Source organism: Bactrocera tryoni, unplaced genomic scaffold (assembly GCF_016617805.1).
Source record: "Bactrocera tryoni isolate S06 unplaced genomic scaffold, CSIRO_BtryS06_freeze2 scaffold_11, whole genome shotgun sequence".
Classification (NCBI taxonomy): domain Eukaryota; kingdom Metazoa; phylum Arthropoda; class Insecta; order Diptera; family Tephritidae; genus Bactrocera; species Bactrocera tryoni.
The window spans coordinates 14,866,087-14,893,563 of NW_024395824.1; the positions used below are offsets into that span (position 1 = coordinate 14,866,087).

The following is a 27,477-nucleotide window of genomic DNA, read 5'->3' on the forward strand; positions in this document are numbered from 1 at the left end:
AGTAGACCACAAGAAGAAACAGGAGCACCGATCCGTTTCCATTCTACCGATAGTGATTCTAGGGTGCCTTTCCTTGCTACTCCTGCCAACCTCCTCCAACGGCTTCTTCCCACCCACATCTCCCTCGTCGGTATAAGGGCAGAGAAGGAGCCGCCAGAGTTCGGTATGGCGACTCCATGATCCAGATGATCCGGTATGCAGTCAAAGTTTGTAAGGATATCCGAATGACCAGATGCACGATCCTTTAAGAAACCAGATTCTCTGAGTCTGATAGCCACCTTCGCGGCTATGCACCTACCGGCAATGTCCACCGGCGTAATATTCAAATTTGCTTTAAGTGCCATGGTTGGGGTAGATCTTAATGCACCGCATATGCTAACTAGCGCAGTCCGTGGAACGCTTTCGAGCTTCTTGGCCAGTGAGGTCTTCCCTAAAGCCATCCACCACATGAAGACACCATAGAACAAGATGGGCTTTACTATGGTGTCATAGAGCCAGAGGACCACTTTCGGTGAGAGACCCCACCTTTTGCCAATAGCTCCTCTGTAGCATTATAAGGCAATAGATGCCTTTTTTGCTCTCTCCTCGATATTCGGCTTCCATGAAAGCTTCCTATCCAGGATGAGCCCTAAATATTTCACTGTATTCGCCGGTAGCAGGCGCATACCTCCCATCTGCGGCAACGGTGCCGCCGGGATTTTATATTTTCGGCTGAATAAAACCATTTCCGTTTTGTTAGGATTTATAGCGAGTCCACTTCCGGCCGCCCACTTTGTTACAACGCTGAGATATCCCTGCGTCAACTCGTACACGATGCTAAGGAACTTTACTTTTTACTTTGTTTCTTCACCACTGAGGGCCCACTTCCCATTTGCGTCCTTGAGATACCCCAGGGACACTGGGGTTTTCGCGAGAATACGCCTGAATCGCGAGGACTCGTGACAGCCTTGCACTTTTTCACAGAAGCGCTTCGACGAGATCCTCTTGGCCCTTCTTAACTCGGATTTATATATTGAAAGTCCAACTTTATACAAAGCCCAGTCATCAGATAACCCACTTCTGCGGGCCTTGTTGAAAAGCCGTCTACAAGACGCCCTAATATCTGAGAGCTCCGTAGTCCACAATAGAGGTTTCTCTTTGCCCGTCGGCGATCTCAGTGGACAAGACCTCTCTAGCGCAGCCTTGCACGCCGAGCTGAAGACTTCAACCCACTCCTCTATCGCATCGGTGGTGGCCAACGAGTCCACTCCCGGTGCGCGTGGGAGAGTTTGCCGAAGCCTCCTGCAGTAACCTTCCCAGTCCGTGTTTTTAGGGTTCCTAAAAGATTTCCTAGGCGGACCTTCTCCGACTAGACTAAACTCGATGTACCTGTGATTCGAAAAGGAGTGATCGTCGAGGACCCTCCAGTTCGAGATCAGCGGGGCAATCGCTTGTGAGGTAAGGGTGAGGTCGAGGACCTCCTCCCTGCCTGCGGTCACAAAAGTAGAAGAGTTTCCTCTATTACAAATGCGAAGATCTTCGCCAATAGTAAAATCAAAAAGCGACTCACCTCGACTGTTCGTACCCGAGCTTTCCCAGATCTGGTGCCGCGAGTTAGCGTCGGAACCGATGATGACGCCAGTGCCAGTCTTAGACGCAACGGCTAAGGTCCTTCTCAGCAGTAGGGGAGGTGGCTCCACCACATCATCGTGCGGCATATACGCGGAGATAAGCCAGAAATCTCCTGTGTCACACTCCAGTTTCGCTGTCACTACGTCAGCATTGCTGAAATTAGGTAAAAGGAATACCGTTAGTTCATTCCTTACCAGCATACAGGCTCTGTTCCTATCTGCATCTTTGGCCGTCAGGAGCCTATGGCTCTTTGCCTTCACTCCAGAGATCCCGTTATCAGTCAGCCACGGTTCCTATGTCAGGACGACATCAGCTAAGTCTTGTTCCAGACGGAGCAATCGATTGGCGGAGGCCGCTTTCGCATGCTGGAGGTTAATCTGGAGGAATTTCATCCTTCAGACTTACCTCCAGGAGCACTAATTCAGCGCCCAAGTCGTGATCGACCCGCACCTCCTCAAACAGTTGTTCGAGACTGAAGACGGAGTCGCCGATCGACGAACCGCCCCCAGTACTCGCCACATCCGAGAGGTTCGGGTAGATTTAAACGGTCATTTGACCGTCGGCGCCCTCTGTCGCACCGATTTCCACGGTCGTTTGACCGTCAGTACTCTTTGACACATCCACCGCAGACACCGCAACTTGGGGGCCATCAGCTCTGGCATCCGATGGAAGTACTTTCAGCACTACCATCTCAAAACCATAGCTTATGGCTCCCTTTGTTTTGCTGAGAGGACCGATGGATTCCGTGTTTAGCATTATCAGCGCTTGCCGATACGGTTCATTAGCCCTTTCCAGCCTCAAGATCTTTCAGTCCTGCGTTGGAAGTGAGGGATTGCAATATTTGAGAATTTTCTCATTTTCACTCGGAGTGGAAGGTTCGGCCGGCAGCCAAAGGCGAGCCCTAGGACGAAGAGGAAGATCCTCTTTGGCCACGGCCTCCAGTCTGGCTCCCTTCCAAACCTCCCCCACCTGAGAGACTGCCTTCTTGTACAAGATAGCCGATCACTCGTCAGCACAACATGTGAGCTTATGCAGCCCCTGGTGCCAACCGGCACTCACACATTTCGGGGGTGGCCCCGAGTTTTCCTTGACCACCCTCAGGAAGACCGATGAGATAGCCGCCGCTACCCTCTTCCATTCATCGTGGGAAATGGCACCATCCTCTCTACTACGATCAAGCACCCCCAGTATTCTGGCCCCAGCGCCTTTAGCGATTTCGCTAAAGGTTGGCGCCTTTCCTGTTCGCGGTTTCTTAACAAGGGAGGTTTCTCCCTCGTGCGTCCTCTGCCGCTTGACCGCCGGTTCCGTTTTGCTGGTTGCCAGTTCTACCCTATCGTCCTCGCTCAGCACTTTCTTGGCCCACTCAAGTGTACTAGCATGTTGCTCAGAAACCTGACCAACACGCTTGTCACCGTAGCGCTCCATGATTTTGGCCGCCAATCGACGGTCTGACTTTAGCTTTCAAGCTAAAGCTGCCTTGCCCTTACCCCCTGTGGTTCCTTTCATAATTTTCATAATTCTAGCTGAGGTTCCCCTGCTAGTGCTGGCGATTCCGCCGCGTATGAAGAATCCACCCTTCGCTACTACTGTTGCCGACGGCTTAGCGCCGGTTACCTCCAGTCTGCTACCTACGGAGACACCTACTGGAGTCCTTGTCGTGTCGCTACCATCTCTCGACGACGGTTTCGTCGCCATAGGAGCAGCGTCCCCGCCTGGGTTGGATCTAGGTGCCGATTTCGACAGCCCTTCACCTCCCTTCGTCGTTCTTCCGTCAATTTTTGGGTTGTTCAAGTTGTCCACGCAAAAAGGGTCCCCACTCAGAGCCTCTATCCGTCCCCCGGAAAGGTAGTCGCCTTTTATGGTCCCAAGGTTCTCTCGATGACGAGGCCAAGGCGAGGGTTGACGTACGCCCTTATGAGGCAATACGTTCAGAGCAACCCAGCGCAAAGAAGGCGTCATCTCAACATACACCTACCACGCCAACTTAACGTCGACGGGGGGGAACGTACTCTGAGGCCTGCCAGGGTTTTAACGGGACAGGGGCAGTTGCGACATTAGCCTGTCAGCCATTTCTGATGAGTGTCACCTCATCATACTCAGGCGTCAGAATGCCGCCACCACCAGCCCAGGGTTCTACCAAATCCAATAAAAAAAGTTTCTCAAAAACCAGTCCAAAGCCAAAGTCGTCTAAGAGTTGTTAGACCGTGAAGGCCGCAGGTCATTTAGTTACCCAGGATGCACCAGCTTGGAGGCGACCTGCCTTACATCCTAATGTATGATGTTATAAGCATGTAATATGTATGTATGTTAAGGTTTCTATGAATATGTTTTTATAGTATGTATGTACATATGTATATTAAGAATATATGAGGAGAAATATATTTCCACTTGATATGTATGCGTATATGTATTTAAGTCTGTTTTGTTGTTTAAAATTTATTTTATGTGTTACTTTTTATGTTATGATTTTAATGTTTGCCTTACACCAGCTTGGAGGCGACCTGCCTTACATCCCAATGTATGATGTTATAAGCATGTAATATGTATGTATGTTAAGGTTTCTATGAATATGTTTTTATAGTATGTACATATGTATATTAAGAATATATGAGGAGAAATATGTTTCCACTTGATATGTATGCGAACATGTATTTAAGTCTGTTTTGTTGTTTAAAATTTATTTTATGTGTTACTTTTTATGTTATGATTTTAATGTTTGCCTTCGCTTACAAATTCCAATCCTGCTTATTTGTTGATAAAGTATAAGAGGTATTTAATATCTTTTTTTTATTTGGAATGCAGAAACATAAGTCTATATATAGACATTAAATTTAATAGTTATTGTATGTATGTATCATTCGGTGTTGCGGCTTTTACCTTGTTTCGATTTTTTTTTTTTTTTTGATATCAAGCCGTTAGCGTACTTTTCTTTTTTTACAAGTTTTATATCAGATAAAACTGTAATATTAATCATACATATTTGCATATATTAAAATAACATGAACATAATACGCTCAGTTGGTATGGTATATTTTGTAGGGTGTATACATATAGATATGTTGCCCTATTGCTTCCTTCTTGGTATGTTCCCCGTCCTGTGCTCCAGCTGGCTACCTTCTTGTGCTGCTGGTTTGTTGTGTGTATACATATATATTTGTTGTTTGCTTTTATTAATTTTATTAGCGGTTATTTATAATTTCTTATGTTATCGGTTTGGTATACCGGTTTTTGCCTTTTCTGTATGATCGGCAATTGTTTGCATTTAATTTATTCTTGGCTTATGAAGGATAGTAACTCAACGCCTGGCTCAGATATGGCCAGAATGGGTACTCCTTAGCCCTGGAGTTAGGACTGTGACAATAGAGGGATCTTGCGAGGTAGTGGCCGTGAATAGAAAACGGCTTCGAAGCGCGGAGTAGATAATTCTTTATACAAAATTTGAAGCTTTGTATGGCTGATTTCCATAACTCACCCATATGAGGAGCGCTTGAATAGATGCGATAAGAGCGAGCTTTGCTTTTTGTAAGTGTATGTGCGTCACTTTAACGCATTGGAAGTGTTGTGATCCCTCAACTTACTTTTGAGATTTTATTTATTTTTGGAAATTTATGAAAAGTGTCGATTTTCGGACTTTTTGATACCGAACTGTGTTATATTTTATGTTTTAGTACGTATGCACTAATTTGGCGTTTAGTAGCCCGCCACCGCTCTAGGATTTGTTCAGAATTGTTTTTTTTCTATTATTGGCGAAATCCTGCGGGACCGAAAAGTTGTATGCGCTTTTAATAATTTGGACAGTCAGAGGTAAGTCTGACTTTGTTTTCTGTATCAATTTGTGGAGTATTGGAAAATTGTGGCTCTAAGGGTAGTTGTGCGACGTACCGGCCATTGTTTGATCGAGTAGTTGTGACTTTCGAGTAGCCTTTACAATACTGATCTTCTAGATTTTTATGTAATATTCCGAGAAGTTTCCCTATCTCTCGAAATTTCCTTAATTGTGAATTAAAGTATTGATTTGATTTTTTCGCAACTTGAGTTGGTATGGTGGTAAATTGTTGTGTAACTAGTCCACTTTGTGTTTCGCTGTGCAGCGTTTGAGCTTTTTGTGCCTTTGAGCAACATTGTGTCTCTTGGCAATTTTTAGAATTGAGGATTTTGGAATTTGCTTTTGCTAAACCCGTGTTACTTTTATGTAAGCGCTTTTTTGGAGTAAGTTAGGATATCTGCTGTAATGAAGCATTGAATGGTATCTTTTTTGACAACGTAAGAAACTAATTTTGCTTTTAAAATTTTTATGTGTCTGCGCATGTGACAGACTATTTGTGCAAAGTTTTTTTGACCTGACAAATTATTACGTTCGTTAACTTTTAAATTTTTAAACCTCTCGCAAGGTGTAAATGTATGCCCTCTTTTACATAGCTCGCATGACGTATGTTTTATTTGTTCGGATGTGAACGATTGCATTTTGTGAAAGGTTTTGTTTAAATTGGTTTTGTCTAAATTGGCTTTGTTTCTAACTTGGGCTCTATTTAAGCTTCTATTTTTGTCGTGTTTAGTTTTTGTGCTTTTGATAGTTGTAGATGGTTGATGTAAACGGCTGTAAACATGTCCCGGAAGGACGGCCATTCTTCACAACCTCCATAAAATGATTCTGTGTCACATGCGGACACCTTGAGGCGGATGCCTGAACTTGCCTCTTGATATTGTTGCATTTATGGCACTCCCGGATGTGGAGTAGGTGCAATTGCTTTTATTAGCTTTAATTGATCGGAGATCATAGCTTTTGTTTCTTCGTACTGGTCTAAGCAGTTTTCATATATTGCGTAAGCCGATTGTTTCAAATTTTGTTGTATGTCTTAATCGTCAGATTCTAATATGGCGTCATGAGCCGCTTGCAGACGAGTCCAGAAATTTTTAAGATTTTGGATTTTTATATCTAATAACGATTCAGAGTTTTCTTGAATCGGTTAAGAGGCAAATTTAGAGCAGTATCTTGTGAAACTGTCTTCTTCTTCTTCTTAATTGGCGTAGACACCGCTTACGCGATTATAGCCGAGTTAACAACAGCGCGCCAGTCGTTTCTTCTTTTCGCTACGTGTCGCCAATCGTCAGATTCTAATATGGCGTCATGAGCCGCTTGCAGACGAGTCCAGAAATTTTTAAGATTTTGGATTTTGGCTTTTTATTTCTAATAACGATTCAGAGTTTTCTTGAATCGGTGAAGAGGCAAATTTAGATCAGTATCTTGTGAAACTGTCTTCTTCTTTTTCTTAATTGGCGTAGACACCGCTTACGCGATTATAGCCGAGTTAACAACAGCGCGCCAGTCGTTTCTTCTTTTCGCTACGTGGCGCCAATTGGATATTCCAAGCGTAGCCAGGTCCTTCTCCACCTGGTCCTTCCAACGGAGTGGAGGTCTTCCTCTTCCTCTGCTTCCCCCGGCGGGTACAACGTCGAATACTTTCAGAGCTAGAGTGTTTCCGTCAATTCGGACAACATGACCTAGCCAGCGTAGCCGCTGTCTTTTAATTCGCTGAACTATGTCAATGTCGTCGTATATCTCGTACAGCTCATCGTTCCATCGAATGCGATATTCGCCGTGGCCAACGCGCAAAGGACCATAAATCTTTCGCAGAACTTTTCTCTCGAAAACTCGCAACGTCGACTCATTAGTTGTTGACATCGTCCAAGCCTCTGCACCATATAGCAGGACGGGAATTATGAGTGACTTAAAGAGTTTGGTTTTTATTTGTCGAGAGAGGAATTTGCTTCTCAATTGCCTACTCAGTCCGAAGTAGCACCTGTTGGCAAGAGTTATCCTGCGTTGGATTTCTAGGCTGACGTTGTTGGTGGTGTTTACGCTGGTTCCAAGATAGACGAAATTATCTACGACTTCAAAGTTATGACTGTCAACAGTGACGTGAGTTCCAAGTCGCGAGTGCGACGACTGTTTGTTTGATGACAGGAGATACTTCGTTTTGCCCTCGTTCACTGCCAGACCCATTTGTTTTGCTTCCTTGTCCAGTCTGGAGAAAGCAGAACTAACGGCGCGGGTGTTAAGGCCGATGATATCAATATCATCGGCATACGCCAGCAGCTGTACACTCTTATAAAAGATGGTACCTTCTCTATTAAGTTCTGCAGCTCGAACTATTTTCTCCAGAAGCAGGTTGAAAAAGTCACTCGATAGGGAATCGCCCTATCGTCACTTCTGTGACTGTCACTTTCTCAAATTTAGCAACCTGTTTTAGGCGTGTATTTTGATTATTGTTATTGTTAACCATTTTTGCTCAATAATATTATTTATTTATATTTTAGTTCGAAAATATATTTGAATTTTTAATTGCTAATAAAACCGCGCTTTTTATTAATTAAAAGGCACAATTCCGATTTCTTTGGCACCGCGATTTGAAGGTACCGTTGGAAAGAGGAAGTCCTCCTGATTAAAAAATATATAGATACTGCAAACGCTTAGTTTACGAGATATTCGACCTTAAAGTTCAAAAATTCCCAAAATTCGAACATTTCAACAAGCTATTTTACCACATTAAACACACTTTACTCACATTTTTCATTTCAAATTAATTAAATTAAACTATAAACTTTTAAATAAATCCACATTTTACACTTTTAACAGTCCTTTTACCCAAGAAATCTTTATTTTAAAAATTACATTTTACACTCGTAGTGAACATCATGTGTGTGCTAAAAATTACGAAATGGAGCGCTGCCATGTGATAATAAGAAAATTCTCTGAAATGCCTTTTTTCCCAAAAATTCCTCTATCCATTCATGTGGATATGTTCTTTATTTAATTTAATAAAGAAAGAAGTAATATTATATAATAATATATATATTGTCACCTATTATACAAAAAAAACGTATTATCAAAAATAAATGGAAAGCGCTGATAAATATAATAACCAAAATTTAACCATTTTATAACGCAACCTCACATTTTGTTTCAATATCAGTGCAAGATAACCAAAAAATATAACCACTTTATAACGAAACTCAATATATATTTTTTTTTTATTTTAACGCAGAAAGGAGTACTATGCGAAAGTATTTCAGTCACCCCGGGTATTCGCTCGACCAGGGTTATTTTTTTAAAGCGCGACCGAAGGCCGCCAACGCAGAAAGGAGTACTACGCGAAAGTACTTCAGTCACATAATATTACACACATACATATGTAGAAAGAATTTTTTTATAGTTAATATAGAAAAAAGAATCACGCGAAAAAGCAAACAAAGAAAAATTGTTAAAACTTCTACATATTTGCTGTTTAAGATGTGGCAAGGCTTGTTTTCCTCATAATTGTAAACAATCTTACCTTCTCAACGATGATTGTGCTAAGTGATTTTTAAATTAATAAATTTAGGTAAAATATACCAAAATAAAAGTGAAATGTGAACTTATTTCAATGTCTAGAGTGTATATTTAAATATACAGAGTGAAAAACGTGAAAAAATTGAGTGAAGCATAGAGAAATACCATGTGTTATTGGTGCAAATTTTTGAACTTTTAATCGGGAATATTTTAAAAAATAAAAGTTATTGTTATATTATTTTCGGATATTTCTTCTCTGGAGAAGCTCCCCTATCCGCACATTTCCCATTTATACAGAAATTTGGTTTTTTGAAGTTATACTTCTTATACGAGTTCGAAAATGGGTGCGATTGATTCAGGTTGCACAACCTTGCTCAATATGAATCTACGCAACCTTGCTCAAGCGCAACCTTGCTCAATATGAATCTACGCAACCCCTTGCTCAATATGAATCTACGCAACCTTGTCTGCGAAGATGTTCGAGCAGCAAGCAAAGCGGTGACAATCGGCGATCGTTTGTTCGTTTCTTTCGGCACAGCTCGGCTTTTCTACCAACAACACAATGTTGCCATGCTTATGCTGTTGTTGTTTTTGTAGAAAAATTTTTCAGTTTTTGGTTGGTGACATATTCAATTAAAAATAAATTCTGTTGGGATTCGAACCTACGTACCTACGTGCTCGTCGTAACTTTTGAAGAGCTTACCACCTCGACCACCATTGACTCCTATTGCGTTGCCCTAATTATGGTTTGGTTATGCATGAAAGAAATGTACAATGGATCGCCGATTGTTACCTCTTTCCTTGCTGCTGCTGAGCATATGTATGCTTGTATGTTTGTGCATTATTGAAGTTATACTGCTTTTTCTTTCCTTTGTCTTTCATTTCTGCGAATTCTCAACTATTTTATGTGACCTTTTGTTGAAATGCCCTGCGTTGGTCTTTGAAAAATTAAGACTATGCTTCACTACAGAAATGATCCTGTGAAGTACGGTCTTCATTTACATTTTTTGGAAATCGACCCACGATGACGAAGTATTTTCGTTTTATCTGACAGCGTGAGGTTAACAAGTTCATTTCTAATTTTGTCTTCTGGCATATTAGAAATGATGTTTCTTCGAAAATCATTCGCTTACAACGGATAAAACGACTTCTGAGTGGTGATTTTAATGAATGAATTCCTTTTGGTTGAAACGCTCTGCGTTGGCCGTTGAAAAGTTAAGACTATACTTCTCAGGATCATTCATTTCTTCAAAAAAATTAATGACATTTAGAAATACGCATATTTGCATTATTTAGTTGTCATTTCCATATTCGTAGCAATAGAATGATAGCTGGCAGTCAATCGTGGAAGAGGAAAACAGCTGCGGAATATCAGAGAGCACGTAAAAAAGATTCAACGTCTGCTGTTCCATCAATCTCTGAGGGAGCATCTATGACTACTGATGTATCAACGGTCGTCAATTCACCGATAACTGCTGGGCCTTCAACGCATGTTGATGGATTAATGACGGCTGGTCCTCCGATCAATGTTGACAAAATAAATGATAGTGATAATACGCATAACACAGCGGATTCCAGGTTATGTGATGGTAAGTTTCTCTTTAATATTTCAATTGTCCGTAATAGATGCACCTTCTGCATTAAACTTGTGCCTTGAAACTAATATCAATTGGATTGGCAAAAATTTAAATGTTTTGATTTTAAATTGATTTTACAGCGGAAAAGACAGTGTAGCCCGTGTTTCAAGAGGAGGGAAAACAGCACAATATTATCGTGAATACCGAACAAGAAAGAAAGCAGAGCGGGAAAAGGAGAAATTGGAAATGATAGCTGGCAGTCAATAGAGGAAGAGGAAAACAGCTGCGGAATATCAGAGAGCGCGTAAAAATGATTTAACGTCTGCTGTTCCATCAATCTTTGCGGGAGCATCTATAACTACTGATGAATCAACGATCGTCAATTCACCGATAACTGCTGGGCTTTCAACACGGGCAGTGCAGCCTGTGTTTCAAGAGGAGAGAAAACAGCACAATATTATCGTGAATACCGAGCACGAAAGAAAGCAGAGCGGGAAAAGGAGAAATTGGAAATGATAGATGGCAGTCAAACGAAGAAGAGGAAAACAGCTGCGGAATATCAGAGAGCGCGTAAAAAAAGATTCAACGTTTGCTGTTCCATCAATCTCTGCGGGAGCATCTATAACTACTGATGTATGAACGGTCGTCAATTCACCGATAACTGCTGGGACTTCAACGCGTGTTGATGGATTAATGACGGCTGGACCTCCGATCAATGTTGATAAAATAAATGACAGTGATAATACGCATAACACAGCGGACTCCAGGTTATGTGATGGTAAGTTTCTCTTTAATATTTCAATTGTCCGTAATAGATGCACCTTCTGCATTAAACTTGTGCCTTGAAACTAATATCAATTGGATTGGCAAAAATTTTAATGTTTTGATTTTAAATTGATTTTACAGCGGAAAAAGACAGTGTAGCCCGTGTTTCAAGAGGAGGGAAAACAGCACAATATTATCGTGAATACCAAACACGAAAGAAAGCAGAGCGGGAAAAGGAGAAATTGGAAATGATAGCTGGCAGTCAAACGAAGAAGAGGAAAACCGCTGCGGAATATCAGAGAGCGTGTAAAAAAACATTCAACGTTTGCTGTTCCATCAATCTCTGCGGGAGCATATATAACTACTGATGAATCAACGGTCGTCAATTCGCCGATAACTGCTGGGCCTTCAACGCGTGTTCATGGATTACAAAAGAGAGATGGATTACCAGCTGCATATTATCTTCCGCAACGAAGAGACAGAACTGCTTTTCTAGTTAAAGTTCCTTCATTTAGACTTTGCTTTATTCTTCATTTTATGTGCATAATAAATTTATAAAATGTGAATTTAACTTTTCTAGTTTTCTTTCATATAAAATGATATGCATTTCTTGGAATATCACTAAGAAGTATAACTTCTTCCGCGCGTAGGGACTCCACGCAACTTTTTTTCTCTATACACTAACACCAACGCACATTTTCGGGTTATTTTTGTTAACCTAAATGCGATGAAAAAAAGTTTGTTTCATTTCTTGATTTATTTGAATGAGTGCGAAGGAGAAAACATTATTGTCAATAGTGACAATAGAAAATCCCAAAAAGGGTAATAAAAAAACGATTGAAAGACGCATGTCGTTCATGATCGTACCATCGTAAAGGAGGCTTGTACAACAAGAAGGTAAGTAAATGAATTTTATGTGAGTTTTTAACAATATTTTAAAAATAATTAGTTCATTTATTTTTATTGCTTTCAAAATAAGAACTGACTTGGAAGTTCCAGCAGCAGCTATATCATCAGAAGCGGCAAATATCAATTGTTAAGTAAGTATGTGAAAAAAGTGTGTGTACTTTGAAATTGGACTGCGCAGTCCAATATAATACGCAAAAATAAATACATACATACATATGTACATATGTATTTTATGAGTTTAAGGTGTCCTGCACAATCCAATATAATATGTGAAAACAAATGTTTGCTTTATATTTTAATTAATTAGATAATATTATTCTTTTATTTCAGATATTATTATGATTTTTATTTAATTAATCTTTGCTTTCAGAGTAAATTCTATTCGTATTTAATATATTTTATTTTTTCAGATATTATTATCATTTTATACAATTAATCTTTCTTTTTCTTTTAGATATTACAAATTCAATGTAATTATTATTTATTTTCAGGTTTTAATAACCTTTATTTTGTTTCAATCTTTTTTCAGATATTTGTCTTTTATTTTCAGGTATCAATAATAATATATTTTTTTTTAATTAAATATATTTTCATTTATATAGACTGTTATAAATTTTTTGTAAACATATAAGAAATAAAATAAAATAAAAATTTTAAAAATTAAAAAATTAGTTTGAAATTTTAAGAAATATTAAAAGTAGGAATCAGAAAATGCAATTTTGCATCAGTTATTTAAAAGGAGAAAATTCAACCCTGCAGCAGCCGTCGATTGGGGATATTAGAGCAGGACAGATATACTTTTTTATATGACAATGCTGAATGAGCGCAACAAAGATGTATGATCACATGTATACGTACGTGAGTGGGTAGAATATTCGCTCGGCCTATGGCAAAGTACATATGTTTACCCTATTGATTACCCACAGGCTTACCCACTGATTATCTGGTGTTTTACCCGCTCATGGTTGGAAGGGATGTATTTGAAATAGAACAAAAGTGCACTAGTAAATCAGTGTTTAGGGGATGATATGCAAACCAAACTCTGTTGATCATTTCAATCACTGAAGCATGAGTTTGCATCACTTTGGGTATTTACTGCTGATACGAACGTTCATAAACAAATCAGGTATAAGATGATCGCTAATGATACAAAGTTGTTCTATATCGCTGATTTGAAGACAAACAGTTCGCTTCGTGTACATGATCAGTACTTAAGCATAAACAAAAATTTTTTAATCGTTGCAGTTCTCTGGTGCTTATGTTTTGTGCAATTGAGAGCTCGTAGAGAGATCAATGCGCTATTTACATAAGTATGCACGAATTGTTTGTGTGTTTATGAATACGCTTTGTTCGTAAGCAATTGAGAGCTCGTTAGAGGGATCAATTTGCTTTTTGTGTGCAATCCTGCTGCTTTTGTTTGCCAAAGAACAAGGGGTATTGCCGAATAAATGCCAAAATGGACTTTGAATATTTAAATACATACGAGTACGTTTTTTGTTTAACTGTTACTTGGTAATTGTTTCTAATTAGAAATTTTATATCACTTTACCGCCGTATTGTAATTTGAATGTGAATTTTAAAATTACTTTAAATGCGTTAAATTTTAAGATTAATTATTATTACTACTTCTTTTTTTAATTTTATTAATTTGCCAGTACCCAGTGTAGGGAAAGAGACAGCTAAATTCTTTGTCTCTGTACTTAAATATAAATGTTCATATGTACATATGTTTGCACTGCGAGAAGAGCGCATAAACGAAATGAGTGATGTGCAGGTAGGTAATCGTATATTCTAATATGTCTGATGTTATAAGCATATAATATGTATGTATGTTAAGGTTTCTATGAATAAGTTTTTGTAGTATGTACATATGTATATTAAGAATATATGAGGAGAAATATATTTCCACTTGATATGTATGCGAATATGTATTTAAGTCTGCTTTGTTGTTTAAAATTTATTTTATGAGTCACTTTTTATGCTATGATTTTAATGTTTGCCTTCGCTTACAAATTTTAAGCAATCCTGCTTTTACCTTGTTTCGATTTTTTTTTTTTGTGATATCAAGCCGTTAGCGTATATTTCTTTTTTTACAAGTTTTATATCAGATAAAACTTTAATATTAGTCATACATATTTGCATATATTAAAATAACATGAACATAATACGCTCAGTTGGTATGGTATATTTTGTAGGGTGTATACATATAGATATGTTGCCCTATTGCCTTCTTCTTGGTATGTTCCCCGTCCTGTGCTCCAGCTGGCTACCTTCTTGTGCTGCTGGTTTGTTGTGTGTATATATATTTGTTGTTTGCTTTTATTAATTTTATTAGCGGTTATTTACAATTTCTTATTTTATCGGTTTGGTGTACCGGTTTTTGCCTTTTCTGTATGATCGGCAATTGTTTGCATTTAATTTATTCTCGGCTTATGAAGGATAATAACTGCACGCCTGGCTCAGATATGGCCAGAATGGGTACTCCTTAGCCCTGGAGTTAGGTCTGTGACAATAGAGGGATCTTGCGAGGGAGTGGCCGTGAATAGGGAACGGCTTCGAATCGCGGAGTAGATAATTCTTTATACTAAATTTGAAGCTTTGTATAGCTTGTTTCCATAACTCACCCATATGAGGAGCGCTTGAATAGATGCGATAAAAGCGAGCTTTGCTTTTTGTAAGTGTTGTGCGTCACTTTAACGCATTGGGAGTGTTGTGATCGCTCAACTTACTTTTGAGATTTTATTTATTTTTGGAAATTTATGAAAAGTGTCGATTTTTCGACTTTTTGATACCGAACTGTGTTATATTTTATGTTTTAGTGCGTATGCACTAATTTGGCGTTTAGTAGCCCTCCACCGCTCTAGGATTTGTTCAGAATTGTTTTTTTTTTTTCTATTATTGGCGAAATCCAGCGGGGCCGAAAAGTTGTATGTGCTTTTAATAATTTGGACAGTCAGAGGTAAGTCTGACTTTGTTTTTGGTATCAATTTGTGGAGTATTGGAAAATTGTGGCTCTAAGGGTAGTCGTGCGACGTACTGGCCATTATTTGATCGAGTAGTTGTGACTTTCGAGTAGCCTTTACAATACTGATCTTCTAGAGTTTTATGTAATATTCCGGGAAGTTTCCCTATCTCTTGAAATTTCCTTAATTGTGAATTAAAGTATTGATTTGATTTTTTCTCAACTTGAGTTGGTATGGTGGTAAATTGTTGTGTAACTAGTCCACTTTGTGTTTCGCTGTGCAGCGTTTGAGCTTTTTGTGCCTTTGAGCAACATTGTGTCTCTTGGCAATTTTTAGAATTGAGGATTTCGGAATTTGCTTTTGCTAAACAGGTGGTTACTTTTGTGTAAGCGCTTTTTTGGAGTAAGTTAGGATGTCTGATGTAATGAAGCATTGAATGGTATCTTTTGTGACAACTTAAGAAACTAATTTTTGCTTTTACAATTTTTATATGTCTGCGCATGTGACAGACAATTTGTGCAAAGTTTTTTTGACCTGACAAATTATTACGTTCGTTAACTTTTAAATTTTTAAACCTCTTGCAAGGTGTAAATTTATGCCCTCTTTTACATAGTTAGCATGACGTATGTTTTATTTGTTCGGATGTGAACGATTGCATTTTGTGAAAGGTTTTGTTTAAATTGGTTTTGTTTCTAACTTGGGGTCTATTTAAGCTTCTATTTTTGTCGTGTTTAATTTTTGTGCTTTTGATAGTTGTGGATGGTTGATGTAAACGGCTGTAAACATGTCCCGGAAGGACGGCCATTCTTCATAACCTCCATAAAATGTTTCTTTGTCACATGCGGGCACCTTGAGGCGGATGCCTGAACTTACCTCTTGATAGTGTAGCATTTATGGCAACTCTACTCTTGGATGTGGAGTAGGTGCATATGCTTTTATTAGCTTTAATTGATCGGAGATCGTAGCTTTTGTTTCTTCGTACTGGTCTAAGCAGTTTTCATATATTGCGTAAGCCGATTGTTTCAAATTTTGTGGTATGTCTTAATCGTCAGATTCTAATCCAGAAATTTTTAAGATTTTGGCTTTTTATTTCTAATAACGATTCAGAGTTTTTTTGAATCGGTGAAGAGGCAAATCTAGTGTAGTATCTTGTGAAACTGTCTCTTTCTGAAATAAATTTAGCAACCTGTTTGAGGCGTGTATTTTGAGTATTGTTGTTGTTAACCATTTTTGCAAAATAATATTATTTATTTTGTATTTTAGTTCGAAAATATATTTGAATTTTTAATTATAAAACCGCGCTTTTTATTAATTAAAAGGCACAATTCCGATTTCTTTGGCACCGCGATTTGAAGGTTCCGTTGGAAAGAGGAAGTCCTCCTGATTAAAAAATATATACATAGGTACCGCAAACGCTTAGTTTACGAGATATTCGACCTTAAAGTTCAAAAATTCAAAAAATTCGAACATTTCTTTTCAACGATGAGTGCGCTAAGTGATTTTTAAATTAATAAATTTAGGTAAAATATACCAAAATAAAAGTGAAATGTGAACTTATTTCAATGTTTAGAGTGTATATTTAAATATAGAGAGTGAAAAACGTGAAAAAATTAAGTGAAACATAGAGAAATACCATGTGCAAATTTTTGAACTTTTAATCGTGAATATTTTAAAAAATAAAAGTTATTTTTATATTATTTTTGGATATTTCTTCTCTGGAGAAGCTCCCCTATCCGCACATACCCGTGCCAATTAAAATATTAGAAGTACGAATGATTTGTATTCATGTACACCCTAATACTTGGACTTGTATGTGCTTATGAGAGAGCTTCAACGAGTATGATAAAATCAGAACAAACTCTTCTTATTCTTAATTGGCGTAGACACCGCTTACGCGATTATAGCCGAGTTAACAACAGCGCGCCAGTCGTTTCTTCTTTTCTCTACGTGGCGCCAATTGGATATTCCAAGCGAAGTCAGGTCCTTCTCCACTTGGTCCTTTCGACGCAGTGGAGGTCTTCCTCTTCCTCTGCTTCCCCCGGCGGGTACTGCGTCGAATACTTTCAGAGCTGGAGTGTTTTCATCCATCCGGACAGCATGACCTAGCCAGCGTAGCCGCTGTCTTTTAATTCGCTGAACTATGCCAATGTCGTCGTATATCTCGTACAGCTCATCGTTCTATCGAATGCGATATTTGCCGTGGCCAATGCGCAAAGGACCATAAGTCTTTCGCAGAACTTTTCTCTCGAAAACTCGTAACTTCGACTCATCGGTTGCTGTCATCGTCCAAGCCTCTGCACCATATAGCAGGACGGGAATTATGAGCGACTTATAGAGTTTTGCTTTTGTTCGTCGAGAGAGGACTTTACTTTTCAATTGCCTACTCAATCGGAAGTAGCACCTGTTGGCAAGAGCAATCCTGCGTTGGATTTCCAGGCTGACATTGTTGGTGGTGTTAATGCTGGTTCCTAAATAGACGAAATTATATACAACTTCAAAGTCATGACTGTCAACAGTGACGTGAGAGCCAAGTCGCGAGTGCGACGACTGTTTGTTTGATGACAGGAGATATTTCGTTTTGCCCTCGTTCACTGCCAGACCCATTTTCTGCGCTTCCTTATCCAGCCTGGAGAAAGCAGAACTAACGGCGCGGGTGTTGAGGTGTTGTTGGTATCAATATCATTTTTATGGATTGGGCATAGCACACACTACTCGTCTATTTGCAGAGCATTAATTATCTTTGGTCTATTTCTTCTTCGTCTTCTTAAACTTGCGTAAAAATATTAATTCTCATCTGAGTGGCATCACCGGCACATCAAAAGCAAAACTAGATTTTCAACCGCCAACGCGAACGCAGCCTCTCATGCGATATTATCTTATTTTTAAATAAACTTTGTGAACTATAATTCACCTTTTAAATAAATAAAGACCATCCTGAAAAATAGAAAGTTTCCGAATCAAAACCTGTCAAATCAGAAGTAGGATTACTTCACTTTTGTAGTAGGATTACACAATTTTAAAAACGGTTTCGCGATGGTTTAGTGATCAAATATGTATGTGTGGAAAATAAAAAACGGAAAATGTGCTAAACATTAAAATGCAGATTTTCATACCACATTATTTCTACCATACTTGTAGAACGAAAAGAACACACGGTTCTTAGTGAAAGGCATATACGTACATACTTGTGAAATATTGTAAAACGTTAACTTGCAAATTTCATAAACCTAAAGTGTATTATAAAAAAACGAAAATTTTAAGATATAACTCAACCTACAATTTAAACGTGTAAAAAAGTGAGCATCATCTAGATTCTAGAACATTCGATATAACGGCTAACGGTGCATCATCTTGAACATTCGATTTAAAGGCGCGTGTGTATATGCAATATAACGAAGTACATAATATACAACCAGTGTTTAAAAAACTACGATAAGTTTTTTTTCGCTTTTGCTTTTGCTTTTGCTTATGCTTTAGAAAAAGCAGCAGTCGCAAGCAAAGCAAAAGCAGAAAACAATTATTAGGAAAATGCGCAGCACTTTTGGCAGTCATTGGTTTGCAGTTTTTCACATTGCTTTGCTTGTGTTTGATCAGCTGCACAAAACCAAAGCAAAAGCGTTATATTTGCTTCGCAAGTCGTCAGCAGTCGCAGTCGCGAAACAGTTTTTTCGATCATTTTAAAACTGTTAAGCACTTCGACAGTTTTTAGTTTCGCGTACTTTTTTGGCAGCTATAAGTGATGTGTTGTTCATGGTGATTGAAAAACTATATGTATTTGTTTTACATATATGTATTTTATGTATTTGAATTCAGTGTATTTACATTTTATATACAACGCAATATATGTAGGATATATGTAGGTATAAACATTTAAAAATAAAAAAATTAAATTTGTTCGTCATCTACGTCTTGGAAAAGTGGCAAACTGTCTATAGGAGCTTCCAGAAAGTTTGGATTTAGCTTTACTAGCAATATGTTTTCCAGTGTTTCCTCACTTAATCGATTCCTATAGTCTGTTAGTACTAGTTTAAGGGTGGAAAATGCGCGTTCAATCGTCACCTGTTTTGGGGAGAAAAGCAAAATTTTATTCAATTTAGTAAAACTTATTTCATTTACTTATTATACTTATTTGGTTCATTCAATAAATAAATTAAATTCATGATTAATTAAATATGTACTAGAGTATGAAAAAAATTCATTTGTTCAGTTTTACGTTACAATAAAAATAAAAATTATGTTACGTTTATATGTATATATCGGGTGATTTTTTTGAGGTTAGGATTTTCATGCATTAGTATTTGACAGATCACGTGGGATTTCAGACATGGTGTCAAAGAGAAAGATGCTCAGTATGCTTTGACATTTCATCATGAATAGACTTACTAACGAGCAACGCTTGCAAATCATTGAATTTTATTACCAAAATCAGTGTTCGGTTCGAAATGTGTTTCGCGCTTTTTTATCGACAAATTTTGTTCAGCGATGAGGCTCATTTCTGGTTGAATGGCTACGTAAATAAGCAAAATTGCCGCATTTGGGGTGAAGAGCAACCAGAAGCCTTTCAAGAACTGCCCATGCATCCCGAAAAATGCACTGTTTGGTGTGGTTTGTACGCTGGTGGAATCATTGGACCGTATTTTTTCAAAGATGCTGTTGGACGCAACGTTACGGTGGAATGGCGATCGCTATCGTTCGATGCTAACAAACTTTTTGTTGCCAAAAATGGAAGAACTGAACTTGGCTGACATGTGGTTTCAACAAGATGGCGCTACATGCCACACAGCTCGCGATTCTATGGCCATTTTGAGGGAAAACTTCGGAGAACAATTCATCTCAAGAAATGGACCCGTAAGTTGGCCACCAAGATCATGCGATTTAACGCCTTTAGACTATTTTTTTGTGGGGCTACGTCAAGTCTAAAGTCTACAGAAATAAGCCAGCAACTATTCCAGCTTTGGAAGACAACATTTCCGAAGAAATTCGGGCTATTCCGGCCGAAATGCTCGAAAAGGTTGCCCAAAATTGGACTTTCTGAATGGACCACCTAAGACGCAGCCGCGGTCAACATTTAAATGAAATTATCTTCAAAAAGTAAATGTCATGAACCAATCTAACGTTTCAAATAAAGAACCGATGAGATTTTGCAAATTTTATGCGTTTTTTTTTAAAAAAATTATCAAGCTCTTAAAAAATCACCCGATACATACCTGAGTGGGTGGTATTGCAAAGCACACATTGCTTAACGAGTACAAGTCGGGATCAGTGAACTGCTTTTCCTTCCAAAATGATAGAATATTTGTGTCACTTCTTAAAAATGGAAGCTGCAGATTGTCAAGATTTGTATAGACATCAGATGCATTATTTACGTTCGCCTCAATTCCTTGCGATAAATATTCGGTTAATAATTTCTCTTTAATATCACAAAATTGGTTACCGGATTGATGTACACCTGAATTCGGACTTAAACACGTAATGTTACCAGGGTCATTTCATTAATTCTATCCCATAGTTTTTTTAAATATTGTCTTGCTTCGATTTTTTGTTTTACCGTTAAGATGTGATGGAAGCGAGGATATAAATACAAACAAGCAATTAAACTATGTGTGTGCATTAACGTGTTTGTTCTTTTTTCGAAGGACTGCAAAATCATATCGCCGATTGTTTTAACTAGTGGGTGGTTCGTATCTTTAATAATATTTTCCGTCCATATTTTGCACTTGAGCCATTGTGCATAGAAGTTGTCGTAGTGTAATTGTTCTTCTTGAAATATTTTTATGCTTTTTTGTAATGGATTAAATACAAGACAATAGCTTTCAACGAATTCCCAAAGGGAGTCATCTAACTCGAAATTTTCATCTTCGGTCTTATATTTAACGGATTCGATTTCTTTTAGAACGTCTTTTGCTGCCTTCAAATTTTCCACCATTACGAAGGTCGATCCCTATCTTGTAGGGCAATCTAGTTGAGGCATCTTTAATTGCTTTAATTCAAATATAGCTCGATATCCATTTGTTGTTTTTCTCACATATTTTGTCAAATTACGGCATGTTAATAGGTACTTTGTTATAGCTGAAGATTTTGTCGTGATACGTCGAGCGCACAAAGCTATGCAGTATGAGCAGCGCAACGGCAAACTTGAATATCGCCCAATAGCATATCTGGCATTTCCTCAACAAGTTCGATTTTTTTAAGATACTCATCATTCGCGCAATCTGCTTCATTTTCTTCCAATTCTTCTTGTGAAACAAAAGATAATATTTTAGGTGCTTTAAGCATATTTGCGCCATTATCCGATGTAACTGACACTATTTGTCTTAAAGTAATGTCGTATTTTTTATGGTTTTTATAATTTCCATGGCTAGGTTTTTGCTAGTACTCGATCTAACACCCTTCAATTCTACCATTACTAGAACGCGTGATTTTATCAGCCCATTTGTTATAAATTGCGCACTAATGCCAAAAATGTTTCGGCATAACCGCGTAGCACTGCCGATTTTTAACGATAACAGTCTACCTCAGTCAAATAATTATGTGTGCAAAATTGGTTTTCTCTATAACTTATGTTCTACTAACGGTACGGCAAAAATTTTTGGTATGCATATTTTCATGTAATTACCTTATGGTTTAGCGTCATTTAAAAATTCATGCCCGCACCGTATTCATAGTACCGTTATTTCTAATGAAGTAAGTCGCAACTTACGTATAAAATATTTATATGTGCAAAATGAACTATTTGTGTTCTGATTGGTGCCAAGTAAACATATCAGTAGAAAAAGCGGAGATACAAATTTTTAAGTAAGTAACAGTACATGATTAAAGGTTTAAGGCGACAAAATTAAATTAAATTTTTTGAATTTGTAGGAAAATGCCACGTGGAACTGAATTATCTGATGAGGACCGTGGATTGATTAAAGGAATGAGTCAATCTGGCATGAAAGTTGGCCAAATTGCTTTTTCTATGAAGAGGCATCGGAACACAATAACAAACTTTCTGAAAAATCCAGATAACTATGGAGTTACTAAGCGTAGTGGTCGTATAGGAACCATTGATGGCAGGACCAGACGGCGGATTCAGCAGCTAGCAACCAATAGTCATATGAGTTGCAGGCAAACAAAAGTGGAACTTGGTCTAAATGTGACTAAACAACGTGTGCATCAAATAATGAGAAAAGATTTATGCCTTAAATATGAAAATCGAGTGCCTACGCCATGCCTTAAGCAACGTCATAAAAATGCACGAATAGCATTTTATGAAAAGTATAAATTTTGGGATGAAGAATTCGAATCTGTGGTATTCAGTGACGAAAAAAAATTTAATTTGGATGGGCCAGATGGTCTTCATAAATATTGGAGGGATTTAAGACGCCCACGGCAGGCATGTCATAAGCGCGTTCACGGTGGTGGATCGCTAATGGTATGGGCAGCATTTTCATCAAAAGGCAAGTTTAAAATATGCTTTGTTCCAGGCAAAATGAATGCAGAAATCTACATTGATTTGTTGGAAAATGAACTGCTTGATTTTGCTGGTGATTTACATGGCGATGAATGGATTTTTCAGCAAGACAATGCACCGATCCATGTTGCGAAGAAGACAAAGGCGTTCTTTAACTCTCGGAAAATTGGATTGCTGGAGTGGCCTGCCTTAAGTCCGGATCTGAATCCGATCGAGGATCTGTGGGGAATTCTTTCAGGCAAAATTTATGCATCTTCTAAGCAATATGATAGCCTTAAGCAACTAAAGCATGCCATTTTGGCCGAATGAGACAAAATTGATATGTCTGTGCTAAAAACCTGGTGGAGTCAATGCCTCATGGTGTCCAATTGGTGAAGATACATAAGGGCAACACAATCCCTTATTAACAAATTTAAAATTATTTCATTTATAAATAAAAAGATATGCACTTGGATTGAAATAATTTTTTGCACACATAATTATTTGATGTGGAAATTTCATAAAGTATTATTTTTTTTTAATTAAGAAAAATATTTGAATATAATTTTGTTATGTAATGTTTAGTTCTTTTAATTATAAAAGACAAGAAAAAAAATTCCACATTCTTTCATTGTTTCTTTTTAAAATAATTAAAGTTGAAGCATTGCACATATAATTATTTGACTGGGGTATTTTTCACTTCTGCTGTTATGTCGTTTCGAATATTGTTAGCAACGATCTGTAAAGTCTTCTTGGAGTTTGAAGCATTCAAACATATTTGTTTTTCGTCTGCAGCAAAAAGTCCTTCACAAATAGGATTCAAAATATTTTTCATATTCACCGAATTTAGCAAATTAAACGGAATAGAATCTTCGGTGACTAGACCAATATATGATCTCAGTAGCTGCTTTTTATTAATCTCAATTATTACTTTTTTTTCACTATTACTTTTGATAAAGAAGTTATCGAAGAAGTTTCCGATACTTCTGTATTATTCAATGAAACATTTATACTGTGTATTTTAATTAAATGTGTTTTTAAGTTCGACAGTCTATTATTTTTTAGTTTATTTTTACAAGTTTTGCATGTAGCAAAACCGCCGTCTGGATTGTTATCAAAAAACTGCCAAATTTCCGATTGCTTGCTCCGCCCCATTGCACTTAAGAAAAACTAATGACCATCAATTTTTTCAATGTGCTCTTAAATAGCAAAATAACTTAAAACTGTCAGAGTGCTTAACAGTTTTAAAATGATCGAAAAAACTGTTTCGCGACTGCGACTGCTGACGACTAGCGAAGCAAATATAACGCTTTTGCTTTGGTTTGTGCAGCTGATCAAACACAAGCAAAGCAATGTGAAAAACTGCAAACCAATGACTGCCAAAAGTGCTGCGCATTTTTCTAATAATTGTTTTCTGCTTTTGCTTTGCTTGCGACTGCTGCTTTTTCTAAAGCATAAGCAAAAGCAAAAGCAAATTTGAAACAGTTAAAAGAAGTCGAAGCAGTAAAAAGCAAAAATTGTACGACTTTTGCTACTTCGACTGCAGCAATTTAAACACTGTATACAACGAAGTACATAATTTGTAAAAGCGAGAACTAATGCGTCATTGAGTGTAGTGCAACTAAAACGGCAGATGTCGCAGCGAAGTTGCTCAACCACAGGTACGAAAGCAACACTCAGAAGTCGTTCGAGTGAAACGATCGGGTCGCCTGAAATCGAAGTCGAAGAGGACGAAAACGAACAAGTTACGGGTGATGATAGTGAACAGTGTGATGACGGAACACAAAAGTCATTACAAAGGCATGCGCGTATTACACAGAAATGCGCGTATTTCAGGCGCTAGGTAGACAATTTCACGATTTTAGGTGAATTTCCGAAATTTCAAGGGCGGAGTTGGGGTTGAAGATGCAATCCGATCTCCAAACAAAAAGTTGCATTGGAATCAGGAAGTACTAAGGCAACTTTTCCGCACTATTAAAATTCCCGAATCGAAAAAAAGTCCGGAATCGACCCACCCTACTGGTCAATGAACACGATGAAAAATAAAACTACGGGTAAAAGTCCACATGAACTTTTATTTAGTTTTTCGCCAAGAGATATACTTCAAAATAAAGTTTTGTTAGCATTACACGACAATAATCTAAGAAGTGAAGAAGATATACAAAAACCACGAGAAGCAACTTGTGAAACAGTAAACCAGAAACGACAACAAGATAAGAAGCGATGCGATGATCAGCATTCAAACCCAAAAAAATTCTACGTTAATGACTTAGTGCTAATCGAAAATGAACCTTCTAGTACTGGAACGTCGAGAAAACTGAAGCCACGTTACAAAGGCCCCTATATAATTAAGCAAGCGCTTGGTAAAGACCGTTATTTAATTGAAGACTTGCCAGAAGCAGATCGAAAGTCACGTCACTATACTTCAATCTACGCATCCGATAAGATGAAGTCATGGTGCCAACCTCCTCCTAAATTTGAAGACGACAGCGATGAAGCCGATGATGAAAGCGACGATCATAGCGAGGGCGCTATACATTGACAGGATAGCCGACTGTAAGGCAGCTCTATGCGAAATATTAATTCTCATCTGAGTGGCATCACCGGCACATCAAAAGCAACGCTTGAATATCAACCGCCAACGCGAACGCAGCCTCCCGTGAGATATTCAGCCCTATCACGCAATCCATCGTAGCAAAGCTACGAATACGAATGTCCGCTACAAATACGCATAATTTGCTATCATTGAATCCATGTGAATTCGAAACTTTTGTTGCCAGACTTAATTTTGAATTTTGACATTTCGAAATCAGCTGTGTAGAAGAAAAAACTTAAATTTTGATTAATAAAACTGAAATCGTTTATATTCAAATTGATTTTACGAACAAAATATGGATTGCTAAATTTTATTAAAATTATTTTTCTAAAAGAGGTTTATTAAAAACTATCGCTTAAATAAGGCGGCCTTAACATATGTCCTCGATGTTCTAGAGAGGAATGCTAGTTCTTCAAGATCGTCATTTTTACTTCATCGATGGTCTTCGGTTTTACGGTTTTTAGCTGAAGGAGGCTATCAGCATGGAGTGGGTAAAGACTTCGATATTCCAATGGCTCAGTCAACATTTTGTTGCATCTTAAAAGAAGTATTGGGATTGCTTCAGTCCCATTTGTGCCCTCAGTGGATAAACCTCGAGTTAAGTAACTTTGAAAAAAGTGAGACGAAAAAGAATTTTTTACGGAAATACGGATTTCCAGGCGCGATTTTGTGTGTAGACGGGACACATTATTAAAATCGTTGCTCCAACTAAAGATAAGTTTCTCTATTATAACCGCAAAGGATACTTTAGTATCAATGCCAAGTTTTGTGACAAATTCACATTTCAAACATCTTAATCAATGTTTTGCAGATATGTGACAATAATATCAAAATACGTTATGTGAATGCTCAGTTTCCTACAAAATGTTACAAAAATTCCAAAAACGCCTTACAAATTTTCAAACATCAAAATCGTTTTATATTTGTACAGGAGATGCTAGTTATGCCCTAGAACCTTGGTTAATGACACCATTCCGTACCCCTCCCTCAGAAAGCCCAGAAGGGATATATAATAAAATACATGCTTCCCCTTTTTTAAAATCGTTTTGCATTTCCAATGCTCTGCCTAGTTGTCGCATACCTAATGAAAGATCGTCCAACTTATCGATAACCTTTTCCTGAAATTCTTTTCGAATTGTAAGCTGTTCTTTTATTAAATCGGCTGTACATGTATCCGGTGACCTAGCAGTCCGTCTAGGCAGTGCTGGACTGCAGGTCACTGATGTCATTGATATGCCGGCCTCTGTCTCATTGCCAACGTCGGCTGACATTGGTAAGCCCATGCTCACTGTATTTTTAATACCACTTGTACTCGTCTCTAATGCGGTTAGTGTTATTACCGCTTTCTCCAATTCGCTGAAATGGTGCTGCCTATTTCTGCCGCCACCAGAAGCAGACTGCTCCTTTTTATTTTCCACCAATTTTCTTTTTATGTAGGCCTTTCAGTCAAGCCATACCTAATATAAAATAAGTCAAACAAGCTTTAAATTATCCTGTTACAACAATAAAAACTACAACTTTATTATATTACCTTCTTCCAGCTGGAAATATCCTTGATAGGCAGACCAACACTGTTGAGTTCTTGGGCCATATTGTTTCAAAAAGCTGCCACTGCTTTTTTAGGGCACTTTTGCTGTAACAGCTTAACTATTAGTGCATATTGCTGCTTGGTGGTAATTACTTAGGACCTGCGGAAATCGCATTAAATATTATTTTACTGGTAACAAATATGTTATAGTTTGAATTCAATAAAAACTTACATTTTTATTTTTTTAATTTATTTCTCCGCTAGCAAAAACTTGTCGTACAAAAATTCGGATAAAATTCAAAATTTTCCGTTCCGAGTGAATTCAGTGAATGCCACTCTACGAATTTCGAACTTACGTTCGTAATTGTTCGAATTACATGATTTCGTATCTTTCCCGAAAAAACAGTCTACGATGGATTGCGTGATAGGGCTGATTATCTTTTATTCAATAAACTTTGTGAACTATAATTTATCTTTTAAATAAATAAAGACCATCCTGAAAAAAATTTCCGAATCAAAACATTTCAGCATTACAGCCGAGTTAACAAGAGCGTGGCGCCAATTGGATATTCCAAGCGTAGCCAGGTCCTTCTCCACCTGATCCTTCCAACGGAGTGGAGGTATTCCTCTTCTTCTGCTTCCCCCGGTGAGTGCGGCATCGAATGCTTTCAGAGCTGGAGTGTTTTCGTCCATTCGGACAAAATGACCTAGCCGCTGTCTTTTAATTCGCTGAACTATATCAATGTCGGCATATATCTCATACAGC

The 27,477-nt window shown here is 37.9% G+C and overlaps 1 non-coding gene and 2 pseudogenes across 1 annotated transcript; 1 reads left to right on the forward strand and 2 right to left on the reverse strand.

Annotated features, from left to right (window-relative positions):
• Positions 1-1,983: 1,983 nt before the first annotated feature.
• Positions 1,984-3,036, reverse strand: LOC120779801 (annotated as a pseudogene).
• A 6,855-nt stretch (positions 3,037-9,891) lies between these two features.
• On the forward strand, positions 9,892-10,100 carry LOC120779951. The gene has a single exon (XR_005705771.1). It is a non-coding gene; the product is annotated as a small nucleolar RNA U3 (small nucleolar RNA).
• Positions 10,101-25,329: 15,229 nt separating this feature from the next.
• LOC120779802 lies at positions 25,330-26,774 on the reverse strand (annotated as a pseudogene).
• Positions 26,775-27,477: the final 703 nt, after the last annotated feature.